We start from the raw sequence: 23,191 nt of genomic DNA on the forward strand, positions 1-23,191 counted from the left end.
AGTGCGGGATGTGGGATTAATAGAATAGCTCTGTTAAATATCAAGCAAATGCACAGTAATAAGGTTCAGTGCTTGGACCTCAGATATTTACACTCCATCAATGGCAGAGAAGGCTCGAGGGACCATGTGGCTACTCCTCATGTTCTTCCCAGTGTCCAGGATAAAGTGCAACATCACACTGATTTCCAGATGGATGAAACAAATGCAACAGACATCTTTTGTGGAAACATCACATTTAAAGTGAGAAACTAATCATAAGGATTGAACCAGTAATCTTCAGTTTACGAGACTGACGCCTTACCACTTGTCCACCATGCCTTTTGCTAATGGACACCTGAGGCTCCAGAGGAGGATTTGTGATTCTTTTTCAATTTGGTTGAAACAGCATCGAGAAACATGCTCAGAAATAAAGAGGGATTGTGGAATGGGAAACAGATCAGCCTCATTTACATCATCAGCATCATGAAATCTTCATTCAGATGTTCCATTCCCATCCTCAGCTTTTCTCACATCTGTACAATGATATAAGAGTGGACATTGGGTTGTTACTGGGCAGATTATATGAATAGACTATGTGCATCATCACAGGAAGTGATGTAATATAATCTGTACGGCACCTCATGGAGAGTTGTAGATGAAACCTTCAATGCAAGATGTGCAGAGTAAACTCAGGTTATTTTAACCGTCAGATTCTTATAAATTCTGTACTAAGCCTTGATAGATATCAGAATATTATATGGGGGCCACAGTAAACCAAAGCAATGATGGAGAAATCTTTGCCTGTACCTTTGAAACGGTCACTGGACTGAACCAAGCCGTGGAGTGACCGAGATGGTTCCAGAGATTTGCAAGGTATCGTACTGCATCGGGTCTCGTGCAGAAGCCAGACATGGAGCAGGTCAGTACGCTATTGTCTGCAATGGAGGGAGTGTGTAGGCAACATCCTCATGAAGAACAGAAGGCAACATGTGAAGAAGTTATTAAGGCACTCAAGACCTATTTTAATTGAGGAAAAAAATGTCATCGTGGAGCCAAAGTTAAAACGCTGCATTTGCTGACAACGCAACCACCAGGTGACGCTGTACTAGCACATGCGCAAATGCAGCCTCTTCCACTGAAACGTCACTGTCTGTGACATTCAGGCAGCCGCCAGGATGAAAGATGGAGCTACTCAATTTATCACAGAAAACAACTTCGACCCAAAAATCCCCTCAAAGGTTGCCATCGCCGCCTCCGTCCCACCCCCAACAGTCCCCCGCTACCTCTTGCGCAATCGCCAATTATATAGTACCAAGTCATCTTAATTCACCTAAAGTGAATTACTTTCGGAGCAGTGACTGTCATTTCATAAGCAAATATGGCACATATCTACACAATGGACATGTTTTGGTTGATACTCGGAGAACGTTGCGCGATTTGAAGTCTCATTAGAAGGACAGCACCTCTGACAGTGCTGCACACCCTCTGTAATTCAGTGAGGTTTCATAGAGTCTTAGAGTTATACAGCACAGAAACAGGCCCTTCGGCCATCATGTCCGTGCCGGCCATCAAGTACCTATCTATTCTAATTCCATTTTCCAGCACGTGGCCGTAGCCTTGTATTCTGTGGCGTTTTGAGTGCTCATCTAGATACTTCTTAAATGTTGTGAGGGTTCCTGCCTCTACCACTCCTTCAGGCAATGTGTTCCAGATTCCAACCACCCTCGAGGTGAAATATTTTTTCCTCAAATCCCCTCGAAACAGTGCCATCCCATTCTCCGGACGATCATTCCCCGCTTCCCCCCATCCCACTCTCTGACTGCTCACTCCCCGCTACACCCACCACCACCCCCATCCTGCTCTTTGGCTGCTCACACTCCAGGCCATGGGCTCTGCCGCTTCCCTCCTCTCGGCCACTCGCTCCAACATTGCCCCATCACCCCTCGTGGCTCGCCTTGCTTTATCGGGTGGTGCGGTGAAGAATGATCGAATGTTGGAGGCCGAGAGGAGGGAAGCAGCATGGCTTAGAGCTAGTGTCTGGAGGGACGTGGGGGGGGAAGCGGGGCGTGAGTGGACGGAGAGAGGGCAGTGCGGGGGTAGGGGGGTAGCAAGCGGCCGGAGGGCGGGGGAGCGGGGTAGCGAGGAGCGGGCAGCGAGCGGCCTGGAGTGAGTGGCCGAGGGGGTAGAGCGTTTTCCTGCGCATGCGCCTGTAAGTCCTGGAAGACGTAGGCTGAGCATGCGCAGCATCTCAGAGCGCAGGAGACTGTTTGTGCATGTGCGCAGCTTGGAGCGCTCTGATGACGTCGGCTGGCTGCTGCATTGTCAGGAATCACTTTGAATTTAATAAGCGTACAAAACAGAAAGGGGAGAGTATTCATTCATTTATCAATGACTTGTACAATCTCACGGAGGTTTGTGAATACCGCAACTTAAGAGAGTAGCTGAATGGAGACAGGATTGTGTTCGGGGTATTTGACAACACCCTTTCAGATCATCTACAGTCCAGGGCTGGTCTCACATTAATGAAAGAGTTTCAATTGAGCAGACAAACAGAGGTTAGAAAGTTTAACCAATCCGTTGTCCGAGGGGACAGGGAGAGTCTGATCACGAGAGTGGCAGACTCAATTGAATTTGTTAAGAAAACAAAAGGAAAAATTAGTGGTAAAAGACAAGAAAGACGGGAAGAACATCTAGTGGTAGCTGCAACCAATTGCAGTAGGTGTGGTCGAGAGAGACACAAGTGGGAAAACTGCCTCGCCAAAGAAGCTGAGTGTTTTTCCTGCAGAAAGATGGGACACTTTCAGTCAGTGTGTGGTAGTAAAATACCAGCACTGAATATAATTAAAGGGAAAACCCCAGAGAGCAAAAACATTAATGAAGTACAGGATATCCAAAGTGTGGAAATACATTTTTTAGGTGAAATCCAGGAAATAAAGTGAGAGTTGCTGGACGATAGAAATTCTGAAATATTTTAAGATAGAGGTAGATAGATTCTTGATAAACAAGGGGGTGAAAGGTTATCGTGGTCAGGTGGGAATGTGGAGTTGAGGTTACAATCAGATCAGCCATGATACTATTGAATGGTGGAGCAGGCTCGAGGGGCCGAGTGGTGTACTCCTGCTCCTAATTGGTATGTTTGGATGTAAGAAAACATGTTCTAGATACAATGAGAACTATCATTTGTTTGGAAATGGATTTGAACCCCCTTTTATCAAAAGGTTTTCGAGCTTTAATTTTTCTGCAATTAACAGGCAAATCCTTGTGGAGTTGATATTGACAGAAACAATGGGCTGGATTCTATAGCGCCCTCGACGTCGGGATCTGTGGTGGGGGTGGGGTAGGAGCCGCCTGAGGATGGCCCCGGATGAGGCCCGCCACGGACCTCAACGCCGGCAGGGCCTGGCTCGATATTGCCGGCGACGGCGAGGCCTTGAGGGGGGACCCCCACCGCTCGGCAACGGGACCACAAACCTGCATTAATTATTATCCCATCACTTCCTGATATCCAGCTGCGATCTTCAGCCCAGTGGCCGGCACTGCCGTGCCTTCGGAACCCCATCCGGGCAAATGAGGTGCAACACTGGTGGGGAGGGGGGAGAAGGTAAGTTTCTCAGTGTGGGGGTGGGGAGACGGAGTCAAATGAATGTCATGGGTGTAGGGGATGGTGGGAAGGGTTACAGTTTACAGATTGTGCAGTTTTGGGTGGAAGGTCAGATGGTAAAGGTAGGTTTTGGGAGGGAAAGGGCAAATAATTAATTTAACTGTTATTGGGGGGATGGGAGAGAGGCAAAAGCAATGTATTTATTTCATTTCATTTAATCTTCCTTTAAATATTTTCCAGTAGGACTAACAGCCCTTTAAAAATGGCTGACACTCCAGTACAGTACTAAGGCAGTGCTGCACTATCAGAAATGCTGTTTTTCAGGTGAGACAGAAAACTGAGGATCCCTCTGCCCTCTCAGGTGGATGTTAAAGGTACCATGGCACTATTTCAGAGAATAGAAGGGGAATTATTTCTGGGATGCTGGTCATTGTTTAACCCTGAATCAACATCACTTCAAAACTGATTATCTCGTTTTTATCACATTGTTGTTTCTGGGAGCTTGCTGTGCGCACATTGGCCACCATGTTTCCTACATGACTACAGTGACTACACTTGGAAAGTCCTTCATTGGCTGTAAAAGGCTTTGCAACGTCCTGTGGTCGTGAAATGCAAGTCTTGCTTTTTCCATTGTTATCAGTGTCATTGTGATCAAAAGATCGGATGCGTGAACACAAAGTTTAAATCAATTTTGATTAAAATAATGTAAAAGCATCTATATTCTTGCACTGTACTTAATAATCTTCATCTTCCTATCCTTACAGAGTGCAATGTCATCGACCCTGAAATTGATTCCACAATCTCATGGAATCACAGAGTCAGAGAAAGTTTAAGGCACAGAAAGAGGCCACTTGGCCCATCGTGTCTGTTCCACAAACAATTTCAGCCGAGTACTGATGAAAGGTCACAGACCAGAAACGTTAACTCTGTTTCTCTCTCCACAGATGCTGCCAGACCTGCTGAGTATTTCCAGCATTTTCTGTTTTTATTTCAGATTTCCAGTATCTGCAGTATTTTGCTTCTGTGTTACTTTGAAAGTTAAAACTGACCCACCTGTCTACAATTCACACTGGGGTCTCCCATGAAATGATTCTGTGTAATGTTGTTAGAATGAATGCAGACTCCGAGCACAGAGCTTCCTGTGGGGAATTGGGGATCTGAAAACCAGCAGACTGCAGGAATTTCCACTGGGAGCACAAATTCACAAAATCTACCTTTTATATATCGATTCATTTTAATTGTCCTTCTGGAAAATTATTTTGAAACAATTTAAACATCAACCCACAGCTCCATGACTGGGTCAATTATGAGGTCATCCTCTGACAGGTCATGTGACAGCTGGAGCCACAAGACATCAGAACCAGATTTGTGACTGGATTAAAACCCGGAACCCTGTCCCATTGGCTTTTCAAATAAAGCTGTTGCTGTTTGAAAACACAGCAGTTAAACTTTCTGCCTGACCATGAGGGGAGCTAGGGAGAAATTTACAAAACTCAATCCTTCAACAAAATAGTTCAAAAATCATTAATATCGAAATCATGTGAGGATTTATATGCCGTAGAGAAACAAGCAGAATACAGAAAGTACAGAGGAGAGCTGAAAAAGGAAATGAGATCAGCAAGAGAATGTATGAGAAAAGATTAGCAGGTCACATAACTGGGAACACTGAAGTCTTTTACCAACATATGGACAGTCAATGAAAGGGTGGGTCAATTAGGAGATCCTGTGGAGGCAGAGGGTGTGGCTGAGGTACTAATTAAGTACATTTCATCTGTCATCACAAAATGAGCGGATGTTGCCAATGTCACAGTGAAGGAGGAGGAAGTGAGAAAATTGGACGGAATGAAAATAGATAAAGAGGAGACAATTATAAGGTTGGCAGCTCTCACAGTAGAAAAGTCACCCAGTTTGAATGGGCTGCATCCTGGGTTGCTGAGGGAGGTAAGGTTGGAAATAGCGGAGACTCGAACCACAATCTTTCAATCCTCCTTGAATATGGGAATGTTGCCAGAGGACTGGAGGAATCTCCTCAAGATTCCACATGAATCAGTGTCCATAATTCAACTTTACATATTTAAAACATGTTTACAAAAACAGTAGAAGTACTCTCATAACATAAAAGCAAAATACTGCAGATGCTGGAAATCTGAAACAAAAACAAAAATTGCTGGAAATACTCAGCAGGTCTGGCAGCATCTGTGGAGAGAGAGGCAGAGTTAACGTTTCAGGTCAGTGATTCGGCACACTACAACCTGCCGGACTGAACATTAAATTCAATCATTTCAGAGCATGACGGACGCCCCCCCCCCCACCCCCCACACCCCCCAAACACACTTTTTTATGTTTAGTTTTTTTTCTTTTTTATTTGGTTATTTTATTTCAGTTTTTTTTTTAGTTTGGTTAGGTTGTTTCTACTGTGTCTACCCATTGTTTCTGTTTTAAAAAAATGTTTAATGTTTGTGTTCGGAGTTCTTTTGTGCATTACAGTCAATTCACACCTTCTCTGTACTAACGCTTTGTCTTTCAGCACACCATTGAGCACTGTTCAGCACTGTTCGCCTTTGTTCCATGCCCTTCTGGTCAGTTATTCTCTGTGACATTGTCCAATCAACACCTCTTTTGTTATCTCTTGCCCCACCCCCAGCTTTACTTGCTTAAAACCTTTTCATTTATAATATTTGTCAGCTGTGATGAAGGGTAACTGACTTGAAATGTTAACTCTGCTTCTCTCTCTACACAGGTGCTGCCAAAACCTGCTGAGTATTTCCAGCATTTCCTGCTTTTACTCTCAGAGCACAGTTAACCTGTTTTTTCTCTCTCTGTTCATATTCTGTCTCAGTGTTTGGATCTCTCACTGTTTGGATTGAGAATTGAGCTTGTATCAGTCCTGTGATGGACAGATCTGCTGAGTATTACCAGCATTTTCTGTTTTTTCTTCATTTCAGATCAGAATTTCTTATTGAAACACGGGGAATGCTGTTTCAACTGCTCCGGGGATACCTTCATGAGTTGCTGAAACATTCTAATTCCCATTCCCACACGGAACGAAGCCAGGCAGGAGGAGATACCTGTGACTCAATGATCAGACATTGCAGCTCATGAAGTGTGTTTTCTGATGGTCGATGGGTTCCTGTGTGAAGTTGACACGGGTTTGGTTTTTCTCCCTTACACTTTGACCCTTCAGTTAGTTCTTTGTGTTCAGCTGTTTCAGGTGATGTTACTGAGTCAGGAATGTTGGTCAGGACAGTGCGAGAATTCCCTGTGATTCTTTCAATAGCGCTGGGGAATCTTTAACATCCACCAACAGGGCCTCATTTAATTGTCACTTCAAAAACATGCTGGCAATTATTGCTCAGGATTACACTGAGCTGGGACACAAAGGATATTCAATTAATGAAATCAGTACTTTAAACTGAGAGCAATAGTCCCTCCCACATCCTGATACCTTAGGATTTCTGAACTTTAATTACTGCTTCATTCCTTGGTTTGTGGGCTGGTTCACCACCTGTAGACATTTGAGGTACTTACAGGCACTGGTAATCTCTCAGCTTAGAGTCATAGAATCATAGACAGGTTACAGCACAGAAGGAGGCCATTCAGCCCTTTGTGTCCATGCTAGGCCTCTGCAAGAACAAGCCAGCTAGTCACACTCCCCCGCCTTTGCCTGTAACCCTGCATTTTCTTTTCTTCAGATAATTATTAAATTCTATTTCAAAAGTCATGATTGAATCTGCCTCCACCACACTGTCAGGCAGTGCAATCCAGATCCTAACCAGTCGCTGCATAAAAAAGTTTTTCCTCATGTTGCCTCTGGTTCTTTGGCCTTTCACCTTAAATCTGTGCCCTCTGGTTCTTGACACTTCTGCCAATGAGAATAGTTTCTCCCTATCTACTCTGTCCAAACCCTTCATGATTTTGAACACCTCTATCAAATCTCATCTCAACCTTCTCTTCCCAAAGAAGAACAACTCCAGATTCTCCAAAATAGTAGAAGGCTTTCTATTTCTACTGGAAAATGGGCAGAGAGAAAGAGTATGAGACAGAGTTCACAAGAGAGAGAAAAAATTGGGTATGTGTCTGTGAGAGAGAGCAAGACAGAGGGAGGGAGAGTAACTGTCTGTGTGTGAGAGAGAACACAACCCAGTCCCAATATAATTGCTCTTTCTTGATACTATTCGATAAACTCAGACCCTGCCCAGATACCGACAGCTTCTCTCCCTCACTGCTGTTCCCCGCCCTGACTGTACAGAAATCCCCTCTCATAGCTGCACATTAACACTGGTCTCACTGCTGTTCCCTGCCCTGACGGTACATAAATCCCCTCTCATAGCTGCACATTAACACTGGTCCCACTGCTTTTCCCTGCCCTGATGGTGCAGAAATCCCCTCTCATAGCTGCACATTAACACTGGTCTCACTGCTGTTTTATTCCCTGACTGTGCAGAAATCCCCTCTGATAGCTGCACATTAACACTGGTCTCACTGCTGTTTCATTCCCTGACTGTACAGAAATCCCCTCTCATAACTGCACATTAACACTGGTCTCACTGCTGTTCCCTGCTCTGACTGTACAGAAATCCCCTCTCATAACTGCACATGAACACTGGTCTCACTGCTGTTCCCTGCCCTGACTGTACAAAATTCCCCTCCCATAGCTGCACATTAACACTGGTCTCACTGCTGTTCCCTGCCCTGACTGTACAAAAGTCTCCTCTCATAGCTGCACATTAACACTGGTCTCACTGCTGTTCCATTCCCTGACTGTACAGAAATCCCCTCTCATAGCTGCACATTAACACTGGTCTCACTGCTGTTCCCTGCCCTGACTGTACAAAAATCCCCTCTCATAGCTGCACATTAACACTGGTCTCAGTGCTGTTCCCTGCCCTGACTGTACAAAAGTCCCCTCTCATAGCTGCACATTAACACTGGTCTCACTGCTGTTCCCTGCCCGGACGGTACATAAATCCCCTCTCATAGCTGCACATTAACACTGGTCTCACTGCTGTTCCCTGCCCTGACGGTACAGAAATCCCCTCTCATCGCTGCACATTAACGCTGGTCTCACTGCTGTTCCCTGCTCTGACTGTACAGAAATCCCCTCTCATAGCTGCACATTAACACTGGTATCACTGCTGTTCCCTGCTCTGACTGTACAGAAATCCCCTCTCATAGCTGCACATTAACACTGGTCTCACTGCTGTTCCCTGCCCTGACTGTACAGAAATCCCCTCTCATAGTTGCACATTAACACTGGTCTCACTGCTGTTCCCTGCTCTGACTGTACAGAAATCCCCTCTCATAGCTGCACATTAACACTGGTCTCACTGCTGTTCCCTGCTCTGACTGTGGAGAAATCCCCTCTCATAGCTGCACATTAACACTGGTCTCACTGCTGTTCCCTGCTCTGACTGTATAGAATTCCCCTCTCATAGCTGCACATTAACACTGGTCTCACTGCTGTTCCCTGCTCTGACTGTACAGAAATCCCCTCTCATAGCTGCACATTAACACTGGTCTCACTGCTGTTCCCTATTCTGACTGTACAGAAATCCCCTCTCATAGCTGCACATTAACACTGGTCTCGCTGCTGTTCCCTGCCCTGACTGTACAGAAATCCCCTCTCATAGCTGCACATTAACACTGGTCTCACTGCTGTTCCCTGCTCTGACTGCACAGAAATCCCCTCTCATAGCTGCACATTAACACTGGTCTCACTGCTGTTCCCTGCTCTGACTGTACAGAAATCCCCTCTCATAGCTGCACATTAACACTGGTCTCACTGCTGTTCCCTATTCTGACTGTACAGAAATCCCCTCTCATAGCTGCACATTAACACTGGTCTCACTGCTGTTCCCTGTCCTGACTGCACAGAAATCCCCTCTCATAGCTGCACATTAACACTGGTCTCACTGCTGTTCCCTGCCCTGACTGGACAGAAATCCCCTCTCATAGCTGCACATTAACACTGGTCTCACTGCTGTTCCCTGTTCTGACTGTACAGAAATCCCCTCTCATAGCTGCACATTAACACTGGTCTCACTGCTGTTCCCTGCCCTGACTGTACAGAAACCCCCTCTCATAGCTGCACACGAACACTGGTCTCAGGTGAATTTTGAGTGGTCATTAAATGATCCGACAATGGCGTGGCCTCGGTTAATAGCAGTTTGAAGCCGGATATCTGTTTTAAATTCCATCGGCTCATCCCAAAAACCGAACTTTAAACAAGTCAAAACACTGGAAACACACGATGGCTCATTCAACGTCTATGGAGAGAACAAAGACTGTAAACACTGTTGGGGTTTGGACAATGAAGAGAAACATAGGAACTTGATGAGGACATTCAGCCTTTCGAGTCTGTTCCACCATTCAATTAGATATTTGCTGATCTGTATATTAACACCATTTGTCTGCTTGTTTCTGTAACCCTTGGTACCTTACCTAACTCAAATCTATCATTTGTCAGAAATAAATAAGGAAACTGATTCATCGATTTTCTTAAAAGCAAAATACTGCGGATGCTGGAAATCTGAAATAAAAACTGAAAGTGCTGACAAGACTCAGCAGGTCTGGCAGCATCTGTGGCCAGAGAAGCAGAGTTAACGTTTCAGGTCACTGACCCTTCTTCAGAACTGGCAAATATTAGAAATGTAAAAGATTATAAGCAAGTAAAGCGGGGGTGGGGCAAGAGATGACAAAGGAGAAGGTGCAGATAGGACAAGGCCACAGAATAGTTGACCAGAAAAAGGCAAACAATATGTTAATGGTGTGCTGAAAGACAAAGCATTAGTGCAGATAGGGTGTTAATGGACTGAAAAACTAAACAGCCACAATCACAAACATGAAAAAAACAGTGGGTAGGCACAGTCGAAACAAACTGAACAAACTAAAAGAAAGTTTTCTTTTTTACTTTGCCGATGTCTTTGTATATATTGTGGATCCTTCTTCAGACTGTCTTCTTTCACAATGTAGTTCTGACCTCTGGTGATGTTGATCGTAATCAGCTTCAACTTGCTGATAGTTTTGGAACTGAGCAGATTTTCTTTGCTTGATTCTGCAACATGGAACTCAGTCTGACATGTGGACCCCTGGGAGGACTTAAAAGTAACTTGCATGATCCCTAGGACTGGTGGAGGAGTATCTGATCCATGGGAGAAGATTTTAGATATCAGCTTGTTCAATTACAGTTTCTGTTTTCTCTGTTACTTGTGGAATGTCGGAGCATCCATTCTGTTGATCATTGCTCCGAGTCAATTACTGCAGATATTGTCTAATTGCCTCTGAATACATCACACATGGGCATGTGTCGGGACTTGTGGTCGCGAGCAACAAAAATCTTCTCTCGTGCTGCAAATATGTAATCTTCCTTCTGGCATTTAAATCTATGAATGTTTCCTGCAGGCTTCGATCAGCATACTGTAGTGAAATGTCCCATTTTTCTGCAGACTTGACACTTCTTCCCTCTCGAAGGACAAGTTTTGTAATAAGGATCCTCACCACTGCAATGATTGGATGTTTGAATGTGATTGTGACTTCTGTCTTGGTCTTCCTTGACCTTGCTCTGGGTTTCCTCTGTGTCTTTGTGTTTTGTGTGTTTCTCAGGGGAATCTCGTCGTCACGTTATTTGCCTCTTTCTCAGACTTCTGAGTCTCATCATGTAGTGGTCAAGAGTCTCGCACCATATTGTTTTGCTTGCCTGAAACATAAATTTCAGAGTGAGGATTTGCCCTTGCTTGAAAATATCTTGTTAGAAAATGCATCGCAACATCATAATCATTATCGGTTCCAGTGTCGCTGAGTGTATTGAAGGTATTGTCAACTTTTGGTCCATCAGAGTGTAGGAGTAACGCTCTCTTTCTTCGGGGTGTATTGATAGCGAGTGCCATCATTAGGAGTTCAAGTCTTGTGAGCCATTTGCTCCAGTGTGGCCCTGGGTTGCTGTCTATCTCTGTAAAGGCTGGAAAGACTGGCTGTTGTTGTGTACACATGATGATTGTTATTTATTTAAATCTGGAATTGTCAATGTAAGTCTTCTGTATGTCCCTGGTTGTCTGTGTGATTACTTCTTTTTAATCCTCAATGTCAGAAAAATAAAGTGTTGTGCTGTGTTCTTACGTCTACATTAAATGATGACCCCAAGCTTTATATTCAGATTCAATACAAACAGTATTTATTGACTTTCTTATCTACATGGCATGATCACAGGTCCCAGGTCTTTTTCTCATTGGTGTGTGTGCGCTCTCTACAAGCCATGTGTAGAATGTGTCTCTCAAAATGGTGTCTCCTTATATATGTATGATGATGTCATCTGTTGCATCAGTGGCTTGGTCTCTTAAAGGTACAGTTTCTTAAAGGTGAAGTCACCATTACACAACATTGCAAACAATGAGTCAGCCACGGTCGATAGAGTGTCAGGAATGAAGGTCAGAGGAGCAGACCAGGCTGGAAACACATAAAGAACGAGGGGCAGCCAACGTGAAAAACAGAGAATAAACAACATGGCATGGGTGGTGTTTACAATACCTCGAATCGGTTTGATTCTCTTCCAGGTCAGAGGGAATTCTAGCAACATGATGTCTATGGAATCACAGAATGACGAACAAAGAGACCATTTGGTCCATCATGCCAGTGTTGTCTCTTTGGTAGAGACAAATTACAATTAGTCCGGCTGCGTGGCTTTTTCCTGTAATCCTGTACATTTTCCCTTCCAGCATCTATCCATATCCCTTTTGAAAGTTACGATTGAATCTGCTTTCATCTCCCAATCAGGCAGTGCATTCCAGATCACAACACATTACTGTGTAACAAATAGTTCTTCATGTCACCTCTAGTTCTTTTGCCAATCACCTGATATCTGTGTAATCTGCTTACTGACCCTTTTGCCACAGGAAACAGTTTCTCCTGATTTAAAGTGTTGAGAACCATCATGATTTTGAACACCTTGGACAAATCTCTTCTGAACGTTCTCTGCTCCAAGAAGAACAACCTCAACTTCTCCAATCTCTCCACATAACTGAAATCCTTCACCCCTGGTATCATTGCAGCAAATCTCTTCTGTTCATTTCTAGCCCCAGAAATAATTGAAATGAAATGTTTCTAAGAAAATGCATGAACTAAATAAAAAGGAGAGAGAAATAAATGCTGAGCAAAATGGATATCAATGTTTGGAAGGTAAAAAGAGCAAAGAGATCGAAATGTTATTGTCGAGGAGTGAGAGGAACAAATAACACTTTGGAGATTTTGTCAGTGGATTTACTGATAAATTTGGGATCTGAGAGGAAGCTGGTTCACAGAGAAAAAACTGCCAACCCTGGGGAGGAGCCTACAACTGCATCCGTCCAATAAGAGACAGAGTAGAAGTGACAGTTCAGTCAGTGGAACAGGACACTTTTAATCTCAGGATTATGGGTTGGATGATCCACTGTGGGTGCCCGTGAAATTCCAGAGGAGCCAATACAACACCTTGCTGTCAGTGGCTCCTTGGTCAACGGGTGTGATTCTTGTTTAAGAAGTGTGATTAATGAAAGTGTGAGCGACCCCAGGTTCAAATCACCAATGAGCTCTTGGCATTTTTAGTTTAATGTTACTGATTGGTGTCAGCCTTACGGAGCTGGCTTCAGGACCAGAGAACTGGATTCAAAGAGCTTGTCGACAAAATTGAAATTTACAAAATGTACAGATAGCCAAGTGAGAATATAAAGTGGTCGCAGTAATTGAGACCTGACTCCAAAAACAACAGGACTGGGTTCTGGACTGGAATGGAATGGAATTCTTCAGTGTTTCTGTTGTTTGGCTTGCATTGACTCATCGATTTTCTTGTTTTTCACTTTGTCGATGCCTTTGAATAATTGTGGATCCTTCTTCAGAGTGTCTTCTTTCACCAGGTAGTTCTGACCTCTGATGATGTTGATTGTAATCAGCTTCAATTCGCTGATAGTTTTGGAACTGAGCAGATTTCCTTTGCTTGAGTCTACAACATGGAACTCAGTCTGACATGTGGACCCATGGGAGGATTTGAATGCCACCCCTGCGTTGGAGTTGCATCCATCCAATAAGACACCGAGTAGAAGTGACAGTTCTGTCAGTCGAATATGAGATTTTTAATGGCAGGGTTGTGAGTTTGAGTCAAATACAAGAAATGCTGGAATCACTCAGCAGGTCTGGCAGCATCTGTGGAAAGAGAAGCAGAGTTAACGTTTCGGGTCAGTGACCCTTCTTCGGAACTGACAAATATTAGAAAAGTCACAGATTATAAGCAAGTGAGGTGGGGGTGGGGCAAGAGATAACAAAGGAGAAGGTGCAGATTGGACCAGGCCACATAGCTGACCAAAAGGTCACGGAGCAAAGGCAAACAATATGTTATTGGTGTGTTGAAAGACAAAGCATTAGTACAGATTAGGTGTGAATACACTGAATATTGAACAGCAGCAAGTGCAAACCTGAAAAAAAACCTGAAAAAAACAGTGGGTCAGCAAACTGAACAAACTAAGATGAAATGAAATAAATGCAAAAAAAGATTGTAAAAAATGTAAAAAAGAATGTAAAAAAAAAGGAAGAAAAAATAACTAAAAATGAAAGTAAAATGGGGGGCTGTCATGCTCTGAAATTATTGAACTCAATGTTCAGTCCGGTATGCTGTAGTGTGCCTAATCGGTAGATGAGATGCTGTTCCTCGAGCTTGCGTTGATTTTCACTGGAACACTGCAGCAATCCCAGGACAGAGATGTGAGCATGAGAGCAGGGGGGAGTGTTGAAATGGCAAGCAACCGGAAGCTCAGGGTCCTGCTTGCGGACTGAGCGGAGATGTTCCGCAAAGCGGTCACCCAGTCTGCACTTGGTCTCCCCAATGTAGAGGAGACCACACTGTGAGCAGCGAATACAGTTTACTACATTGAAAGAAGTACAAGTAAATCGCTGCTTCACCTGAAAGGAGTGTTTGGGGCCTGGGATAGTGAGGAGGTGGGAGGTAAATGGGCAGGTATTACACCTCCTGCGATTGCAGGGGAAGGTGCCCTGGGATGGGGACGAGGTGGTGGGGGTAATGGAGGAGTGGACCAGGGTGTCGCGGAGGGAACGATCCCTTCGGAATGCTGACAGGGGAAGGGAGGGGAAGATGCGACTGGTGGTGGCATCACGCTGGAGGTGGCGAAAATGGCGGAGGATGATCCTTTGGAAATGGAGGCTGGTGGGATGAAAAGTGAGGACAAGGGGAACCCTGTCACGGTTCTGGGAGGGAGGGGAAGGGGTGAGGGTAGAGGTGCGGGGAATGGGTCGGACACGGTTGAGGGCCCTGGCAAACACAGTGGGGGGAAATCCTCGGTTGAGGAAAAAGGAGGTCATATCAGAAGCACCGTCATGGAAGGTATCATCATCAGAGCAGATGCGTCGGAGACGGAGAAACTGGGAGAATGGAATGGAGTCCTTACAGGAGGTAGGGTGTGAAGAAGTGTAGTCGAGGTAGCTGTGGGAGTCGGTGGGCTTATAATGGATATTGGTAGACAACCTATTCCCAGAGATGGAGACAGAGAAGTCGAGGAAGGGAAGGGAAGTGTCAGTGATGAACCATGTGAAGGTGAGAGAAGGGTGGAAATTGGAAGCAAAGTTGATAAAGTTTTCTATTTCGGGGCGGGAGCAGGAAACGGCACCGATACAGTCATCAATATACCGGAAAAAGAGTTGGGGGAGGGGGCCTGAGTAGGACTGGAACAAAGAATGCTCGACATATCCCACAAAAAGACAGGCATAACTAGGACCCATGCGGGTACCCATAGCGACACCTTTTACTTGAAGGAAGTGCGTGGAGTTGAAGGAGAAGTTGTTCCTTTTCAAATCATTGATTGTCTCTGCTTCCACCACACTCATGGGCCAAGTCATTAACACCCACAACATAAAAAATTTCCACCTCATCAAGGATGGGAAATACTTATATCTTCTATATTTGCTTATTCTCTATTTCTATGAGAATAGACTGGCAGTCAACATGAAAGGAAACCCAAAAATCTTCGAGCAGCATGGAAATGATAAGTGGGTAGTAAGAGGTTGAGTCGGGCCTATTAGGGACAAAAAGGATAATATAAGCTTAGAGGTGCAGGGCAATGTTAATCTACTTCATGAGTACTTTGTATTAGTGATCACTAAGGAAGTGGAATTTGACAAAATATCAGTCGAAGTGAAGAGAGTAGAGGCAATGGAGAGAGTACAAATTAGGAGAGGGAGGTACAAAAAGCTGGCTGTGCTTAGGGAAGATAAATCACCTGGTCCGGATGGCTCACATCCCGGGTTGCGAAAGGAAATGCGGATGCAGATAACGGAAGGGCTTGCTATTTTCTTCCAATCTTCCCTGGATACGGGGGAGGTGCCAAAGGATTAAATAGTGGCAAATGGGACACCCTTATTCCAGAAACGGTGTAAGGACAGTCCGGGTAACTACAGGCTAGTTAGATTAACAGCAGCGGTGGGTAAGGTTTTAGAAAGAATAATCAGGGTAAAAAATCAACAGTCACTGGAGAGGTTTGACTTAATTAAGGAGATTGAGCATGGATTTATAAATGGGAGTTCATGCTTGACTAATCTAACTGCATTTTTTGATGAACTAACAGAGCAGGTTGATGAAGGGAATGCAGTGGATGTTGCTTATATGGATTTTAAGGAAGCGTTTGACAAGTTACCGCATAAAAAGGCGGTTAACAAAATTGAGGTTCGTGGTATAGGAGGGTCAGTGTCCAATTGGATAGAAAATTGGTTTAAGGACAGAAAACAGCGAGTCTTATTAAATGGTTCTTTGTCAGACTGGAGGATAGTCGACAGTGGTGTTCCCCAAGGGTCAGTGCTAGAACCACTGCTTTTTTTGCTCAAGGTAATTGACTTGGATCTTGGAATACAGAGTAGAATCTCAAAATATGCCGATGACACCAAACTTGGAGGAGCGGCAAACAGTGAGGATGATATCAACTGCCTGCAACAGGACAGTGATAGGCTAGCAGAATGGGCAGACAGGTGGCAGATGGAATTTAATAGTGACAAGTGTGAGGTGATGCATTTTGGCATAAGGAATAGGGAGAGGCAATATATACTTAATGGCACAGTTCTAAAGAGTGTGCTGGAATATAGGGACTTGGGGTTCATGTGCATCAATCTTTGAAGGTGGAAAGTCATATTGCGAGAGTGGTTCGCAAAGCATATGGGATCTTGGGCTTTATAAATAGAGGCATTGAGTACAAAAGCAGGGAAGTTATGCTGAACTATTATAAAACGCTGGTTAGGCCCCAATTGGAGTGTTGCTCCCAGTTCTGCTCAGCAGACTTTAGAAAGAATGTGAGGGTCCTTGAGAGGACGCAGAGGCGATTTACCAGAATGGATCCAGGGATGGGGGATTTTAGTTACAAGGTTAGGTTGGAAAAGCTAGGATTATTCTGCCTATATCAAAGGAGATTAGTGGAGAATTGATAGAGGTGTAAAACACCTCTAGAGAACAGGCCATCCTGGACTGGGTATTGTGTAATGAGAAAGGATTAGTTAACAATCTTGTTGTGTGGGGTCCCTTGGGGAAGTGCGCCCATAATATGATAAAATTCTTCATTAAGATGGAGAGTGAGAGAGTTGATTCCGAGACTCGGGTCCTGAATCTAAACAAAGGAAACTATGAAGGTATGAGGCGGGAGTTGGCTATGATAGATTGGGGAACGTTACTTAAAGGGTTGACAGTGGATAGGCAATGGCTAGCATTTAAAGAGCGCATTAATGAATTACAACAATTGTTCATTCCTGTCTGTGCAAAAGTAAAACAGGAAGGGTGGCTCAACTGTGGCTTACAAAAGAAATTAAGGAAAGTATTAGATCCAAGGAGGAGAAATATAAAATGGTCAGAACAAGCAGCAAACCTGAAGATTGTGAGCAGTTTGGAATTTAGCAGAGGAGGACAAAAGGATTGATTAAGAAGGGGGAAATAGAGTATGAGAGTAAGCTAGCAAAGAACATAAAAACTGACTGTAAAAGCTTCTATAGATATGTGTAGAGAAAAAGATTAGTGAAGACAAATGTGGGCCCCTTACAGTCAGAAACGGGGGAATTTAGAATGGGGAACAAAGAAATGGCAGACCAATTAAATACATACTTTGGATCTGTCTTCACAAAGGAGGATACAAATTATCTCCCAGAAATGTTGGGGAACATAGGGTCTAGTGAGAAGGAGGAACTGTATGAAATCAGTATTAGTAGGGAATGTTTGGGAAATTGATGGGATTGAAGGCCGATAAATCCCCAGGGCCTGATAATCTACATCCCAGAGTAATTAAGGAAGTGGCCCTTGAAATAGCAGATGCATTTCTGGTCTTTTTTCAAAATTCTATCGACTCTGGAACAGTTCCAATGGATTGGACGGCAGTTAATGTAACTCCGCTATTTAAAAAAAGAGGCTGAAAGAAAACAGCGAATTATATACCATTTAGCCTGACATCAATCGTGGGGAAAATGCTGGAGTCCATTATAAAAGATGTAATAGCAGAGTGCAATAATAACTCGTCTCCACTCCTAGTATTTCTAAATCCCACACATTCACTATCATGTGCACAATTATTTCCTGTTGTGTCTCTCTCAGATTTGTAAACTTCACTGTATTGGAGTGAGGTGACATCTACTGGCGGGAAGCCAGAACTGCAATCAAGCAGCAGAAACTCCACAGTCTGTCAGGGTTAAAGAAACATTGCAATGTGAGGATACAGCGAAGTGGTTTGATTGGGTAGATGGAGACATGATTCCACTTGTGGTGGTGTCTGAAGCAAAGGCCAGAAATACAAAATTGTCATTAATAAAAGAAATGAGGAATTCATGAAAAATGTAGTAACGTAGTGAATGGTTAGAATGTGGATAGAATAGAACGTGAGATTGGATGGACAGAAGCAGTCTGAAAGGATGGCTGAAACAAAAGGTGAGTGCCCTGAAACATTAACTGTGTTTCTCACAGCACAGATGCTGCCAGAGCTGCTGAACATTTCCAGAACTTTCTGTTTTTATTTCAGCATTTGCAGGATGTTGCTTTGATCTGAAAGAAAATGGATGATTGGCTGGGGGGTTCCAGTGAAATTCCACAGCAGCTAATAAAGCCTGACCTGTCAGTGGCTCGTTGGTCTAGGGGTATGATTCTCGCGTAGGGGGTATGGGGCGGCACAGTGGCGCAGTGGTTAGCACCGCAGCTTCACAGCTCCAGGGACCCGGGTTCAATTCCGGGTACTGCCTGTGTGGAGTTTGCAAGTTCTCCCTGTGTCTGCGTGGGTTTTCTCCGGGTGCTCCGGTTTCCTCCCACAAGCCAAAAGACTTGCAGGTTGATAGGTAAATTGGCCATTATAAATTGTCACTAGTATAGGTAGGTGGTAGGGAAATATAGGGATAGGTGGGGATGTTTGTTGGGAATGTAGGATTAGTATAAATGGGTGGTTGATGTTCGGCACAGACTCGGTGGGCCGAAGGGCCTGTTTCAGTGCTGTATCTCTAATCTAAAAAAAAATTTACATGCGAGAGATCCCGGGTTTGAGTCCCGGACGAGCCCTGGTTTGCTGGCATTTTTAGATTAAGGTTATCTGTAGGTTTCAGCCTTGCAGAAGGTGGAATTGACTTCCATGCGGAGCTGGCTTGAGGACCAGACAACTGGGTTCAAAGAGCTTACCGACAAAATTGCAATTAACTAAATGTACTGATTGCCAAGTGGGAATATAAATTTGTTGCAGTAATTGAGACCTGACTCCAAAAACAACAGGACTGGGTTCTGGACTGGAATGGAATGGAATTCTTCAGTGTTTCTGTTGTTTGGCTTGCATTGACTCATCGATTTTCTTGTTTTTCACTTTGTCGATGCCTTTGAATAATTGTGGATCCTTCTTCAGGGTGCCTCCTTTCACCAGGTAGTTCTGACCTCCGATGATGTTGATTGTAATCAGCTTCAATTCGCTGACAGTTTTGGAAGTGAGCAGATTTCCTTTGCTTGAGTCTACAACATGGAACTCAGTCTGACATGTGGACCCATGGGAGGATTTGAATGCTATCCCTGCGTTGGAGTTGCTTTCATCCAATAAGAGACCGAGTAGAAGTGACAGTTCTGTCAGTCGAATATGAGACTTTTAATGGCAGGGTTGTGAGTTTGAGTGCCATTCTGTTTTTCCCTTGTTTAAGGCTTCATGAGCAGAGAGTACAGGGAGTGTTTGAAATGAGCAGTTTGGAATTTAGCAGAGGAGGACAAAAGGATTGATTAAGAAGGGGGAAATAGAGTATGAGAGTAAGCTAACAGAGAACACAAAAACTGACTGTAAAAGCTTCTATAGATATGTGTCGAGAAAAAGATTAGTGAAGACAAATGTGGGCCCCTTGCAGTCAGAAACTGGGGAATTTATAATGGGGAACAAAGAAATGGCAGACCAATTAAATACATACTTTGGATCTGTCTTCACAACGGAGGATACAAATTATCTCCCAGAAATGTTGGGGAACATAGGGTCTAGTGAGAAGGAGGAACTGTATGAAATCAGTATTAGTAGGGAATGTTTGGGAAATTGATGGGATTGAAGGCCGATAAATCCCCAGGGCCTGATAATCTACATCCCAGAGTACTTAAGGAAGTGGCCCTTGAAATAGCAGATGCATTTCTGGTCTTTTTTCAAAATTCTATCGACTCTGGAACAGTTCCAATGGATTGGATGGTAGTTAATGTAACTCCATTATTTAAAAAAAGAGGCAGAAAGAAAACAGCGAATTATATACCGGTTAGCCTGACATCAGTCGTGGGGAAAATGCTGGAGTCCATTATAAAAGATGCAATAGCAGAGTGCAATAATAACTCGTCTCCACTCCTAGTATTTCTAAATCCCACACATTCACTATAATGTGAACAATTATTTCCTGTTGTGTCTCTCTCAGATTTGTAAACTTCACTGTATTGGAGTGAGGTGACATCTACTGGCGGGAAGCAAGAACTGCAATCAAGCAGCAGAAACTCCACAGTCTGTCAGGGTTAAAGAAACATTGCAATGTGAGGATACAGCGATGTGTTTTGATTGGGTAGATGGAGACATGATTCCACTTGTGGTGGTGTCTGAAGCAAAGACCAGAAATACAAAATTGTCAGAAATAAAAGAAATGAGGAATTCATGAAAAATGTAGTAACGTAGTGAATGGTTAAAATGTGGATTGAATAGAAAGTGAGATTGGATGGACCGAAGCAGTCTGAAAGGATGGCTGAAACAAAAGGTGAGTGCCCTGAAACGTTAACTGTGTTTCTCACAGCACAGATGCTGCCAGAGCTGCTGAGCATTTCCATCACATTCTGTTTTTATTTCAGCATTTGCAGGATGTTGCTTTGATCTGAAAAAAAATGGATGATTGGCTGGGGGGTTCCAGTGAAATTCCACAGCAGCTAATAAAGCCTGACCTGTCAGTGGCTCGTTAGTGCAGGGGTATGATTCTCGCTTTGGGAGTATGGTTAATTAACATGTGAGAGATCCTGAGTTTAAATCCCAGACGAGCCCTGGTCTGCTGGCATTTTTAGATTAAGGTTATCTATTGGTTTCAGCCTTGCAGAAAGTGGAATTGACTTCCATACGGAGCTGGCTTGAGGACCAGACAACTGGATTCAAAGAGCTTGTCGACAACATTGTAATTAACTAAATGTACAGATGGCCAAGTGGGAATATAAAGTTGTTACTGCAATTGTGACCTGACTCCAAATACAACAGGACTGGGTTCTGGACTGGAATGGAATGGAATTCTTCAGTGTTTCTGTTGTTTGGCTTGCATTGACTCATCGATTTTCTTGTTTTTCACTTTGTCGATGCCTTTGAATAATTGTGGATCATTCTTCAAAGTGTCTTCTTTCACCAGGTCGTTCTGACCTCTGATGATGTTGATCGTAATCAGCTTCAATTCGCTGATAGTTTTGGAAGTGAGCAGATCTCCTTTGCTTGATTCTACAACATGGAACTCAGTCTGACATGTGGACCCATGGGAGGATTTGAATGCCACCCCTGCGTTGGAGTTGCATCCATCCAATAAGAGAGCGAGTAGAAGTGACAGTTCTGTCAGTCGAACATGAGACTTTTAATGGCAGGGTTGTGAGTTTGAGTGCCATTCTGTTTTTCCCTTTTTTAAGGCTTCTTGAGCAGAGAGTACAGGGAGTGTTTGAAATGAGCAAATCTCGCTTTGATTCAGGACTCTTACCTCTCTGCAGCATCTCGCTATGAAAGATTGAATTTGATCTCATTTCATTCTCAGCTCAGGGTCTGTGCGGCTCATTGGCACTTCTGGCTGTCTCCCGCTTCACAATCCATCAGTGCTGAGAAAGCAATGGGGAATATTACTCACATGTTGTGTTCTTTAATTTTTTGGAAAACTTGAATGTATGCATTTTCTTCCAAAATAAGGACACCGAACCATTGTTAATGTGGGGCTGAAATAGCTCAGTTGGGAGAGCGTTAGACTGAAAATCTAAAGATCCCTGGTTCAATCCCGAGTTTCAGCAATTCCGCTTCCTTATGCGTCCCTTGCCTTTGTTCTGATTTTCCGGTTGCACAATTTACTTTGCAATTATTTACCAAACACCAGTGGATTGAATTTGAGAAACAACACAGAGTCATTTACAGCATTGAAGGTGATCGTTTGGCCTATCACGTCCATGCTGGCTCTCCCCGGAGCAATCTAGTCAGTTCCACTCACCAGCTCGATCCCTTTCCTCCTGCAAGTTTCTTTCCTTCAAGTATCCATCCAATTTCCTTTTCAAATCATTGATTGTCTCTGCTTCCAGCACACTCGTGGGCCAAGTCATTACTACCCACAACATAAAAAAGTTCCACCTCATCAAGGTTGGGAAATACTTATATCTTCTATATTTAGCTTATTCTCTATTTCTATGAGAATAAAATGGCAGTCAACATGAAAGGAAACCCAAAAATCTTCGAGCAGCATGTAAATGATAAGTGGGTAGTAAGAGGTTGAGTCGGGCCTATTTGGGAGAAAGAGGATAATATAAGCTTAGAGGTGCAGGGCAATGTTAATCTGCTTAATGAGTACTTTGTATCAGTGATCACTAAGGAAGTTGAATTGGACAAAATATCATTAGAAGTGAAGAGAGTAGAGGCAATGGAGAGAGGACAAATTGAGAGAGGGAGGTACTAAAAAGGCTGGCTGTGCTTCGGGTAGATAAATCACTGGATCCGGATGGCTTGCAGCCCAGGTTGCGAAAGGAAATGTGGATGCAGATAACGGAAGGGTTCAGTATAATCTTCCAATCTTCCCTGGATACCGGGGAGGTGCCAGAGGATAAACAGTGGCAAATGCGACGCCCTTATTCAAGAAAGGGTGTAAGGACAGTCTGGGTAACTACAGGCTAGTTAGATTAACAGCAGTGGTGGGTAAGGTTTTAGAAAGAATAATCAGGGTAAAAAATCAACAGTCACTTGGAGAGGTTTGAGTTAATCAAGGAGAGTGAGCATGGATTTATAAATGAAAGTTCATGCTTGACTAATCTAACTGCATTTTTTGATGAACTAACAGAGCAGGTTGATGAAGGGAATGCAGTGGATGTTGTTTATATGGATTTTAAGGAAGCGTTTGACAAGGTACCACATAAAA

General features: G+C 43.8%; 1 non-coding gene across 1 annotated transcript; it reads left to right on the forward strand.

The window, feature by feature from the left end:
* Window positions 1-22,009: 22,009 nt before the first annotated feature.
* Window positions 22,010-22,082, forward strand: trnaf-gaa (transfer RNA phenylalanine (anticodon GAA)). The gene has a single exon. It is a non-coding gene; the product is annotated as a tRNA-Phe (tRNA).
* The last annotated feature ends 1,109 nt before the right edge of the window (window positions 22,083-23,191 follow it).

The sequence above is a fragment of the Heterodontus francisci genome, unplaced genomic scaffold (assembly GCF_036365525.1).
Source record: "Heterodontus francisci isolate sHetFra1 unplaced genomic scaffold, sHetFra1.hap1 HAP1_SCAFFOLD_286, whole genome shotgun sequence".
NCBI lineage: Eukaryota > Metazoa > Chordata > Chondrichthyes > Heterodontiformes > Heterodontidae > Heterodontus > Heterodontus francisci.